Raw genomic sequence first — 2157 nt, 5'->3', positions numbered from 1 at the left:
CCCATTGCGAACAAGGTTACACATTTCATGAGAGCAGGATGTCATAAGCGAGTGGGCCCGAGAAGGCCTACTCAAACCATCGTGTCATCATCTCATTAATGTGATTAAGTATAATAAGCCACTGGTTCATGACCAATGTCATAAACTAATTCCAATCATCTTAATGTGTGAGTTCTCAAAGACAAGTTTTAAAGGCTTAGGCCCAACTAGGTAATGACTCACGACAAAGTCATATTCACTAGATCATAAAAGGGATGTCATGGAGATATCAAGTGCGCCTAAGTCGCAAATTTAACTAGTAAGTGCTAATCCCCTGCACCTTCAAGTCAATTTTATTCTCCATATACTTTACTGCATCTAGTTGAAAGATGACGATACTCCTCTTGCCATATCTATTTCTCGCTTCATAGTTACTTGCAATTAATTCTACTATCCACAAGAAGGAGAGAAGAAGCTATCAACTATGACAGCTCCAAAGTAACTTAAGCGCGAATTAGGCTAAAGAGTCTAATTCAACACAATGCTCTCACAAGCGATGCGTCAAATTCTTAGAGTCATTACAACCTTGTCGGCCTTGACCTTTTCATTACTATGCTGCAAAGTTTGCGCTGAGTGGTAAATGTTATTCAAAACGTTAGCCTAGCTAAGGAATTATACAAAGAAGCCCCTCCTCATGTCTCACACTCAAGTGTGGAAACAGTAAGTGTCCAAAGTTAGACAAGTTGGCAATGCTAATAGATTTTGCAGCCACTAAGCGCTAATCTTTTCACGTAGTGTTAATAGATTTTGCAGCTTCTAAGCGCTGATCTTTTCACTTCACGTGATATTTCTACGCACACTATTATAGTGCATGAAATTTCGCTCAATCCACTCCCAATAATTGGGTAGAGAGCAAAACACTGCTCATACTGGCTACTCGTCTTACACTTAATGACTAATTTATTTAAGCTTGCATTTCTTGGATGACGTGACTCTTGAATGTTACTTCATCCAATGATGTAACATTATTTACAAATCAAATTACAAAGTCAATCCGCGCAGCTCATTAGTCAAGATCATATACAGATCTATTGAGGGCTTACTAATTTCATAACTCCAAAACTCGCCAACCAAGACTATGTAGCGTGCCGCTAACTATAGCGCACACATTAGTTTTTATTGTGCCAAACAAGGCAACAAAACCACGGCGACTTTGAGTCATGTTTTCTTACTTTGGCTCAATTAAGGTTTGACCTAAAGTCTCCAAGACTTTTGCTCATCTAAAGAATGTGATTAGTTTGTTCACATTTGAACATCTCTACTAAGTCTAGGTCAACCAAATTAACTTCCATAAGCTAAATCAATTTAGAGAGAAATTCGCATTGGGATTAATTTGATTAGCATAATATAATTTTGCCGTAAAAATCTAAATTAAATAGTGACAATATTACACAAGTCGCAAGATCGAAAATCCGCTATGCCCGTAATCATCTCTTGCGCCACAAGTGACAATTATCCAAAATTTAGTTTAATTTATGCGCAAAATATTGATTTTCGGGAGTTAATCTACAAAGATTTCTCTCAACCGAATAACCTCCCACTGACTATGGCATATACAAAGCATGATAAATTCCATACAATAGCATCTTAATGTAAATTTACAAATAACTCATGCTATATCATTTAATAATGGAATTCTAATAAATAAATAAATAAATAATCATGCTCCTCTAATTACAACATATTACAAACCTAAAAAAAATGCTGTATTCAATATTCAGATTATGCCATAATTAAAGTACATCATCCTGAAATTTTCTGGAATTTTTCTAAAATATTCTGGAATTTTAAATAATTAATAAACACACATAAAATTAGAAATAAAAAATTCAGAAACTGATAAACTGAGACAATATTACCAGTAGATAGTAAAACATTTCAGAAGTCCACAATAAAAATTTCAACCCCAGAAAAATAATCATGCAACACCAGATGCATTTTAAAGCAAAAAAAATGCATTATTAACATAGGAAAAATATTACATATTTTCGTAAAATTTTCAAAATTTTACAGAATGTAGAAAAATTAATTCTGAGTCTAAGGGTACCAACCATACTTAAAACAAAGCTATAACGAATAAATTATGGCCAATTAACGCAATTCAGAATTAAAAAACAA

Source organism: Camellia sinensis, chromosome 14 (genome assembly GCF_055761805.1).
Source record: "Camellia sinensis isolate YWXY chromosome 14, ASM5576180v1, whole genome shotgun sequence".
Lineage (NCBI taxonomy): Eukaryota > Viridiplantae > Streptophyta > Magnoliopsida > Ericales > Theaceae > Camellia > Camellia sinensis.
This window is presented reverse-complemented; position numbering follows the sequence as displayed.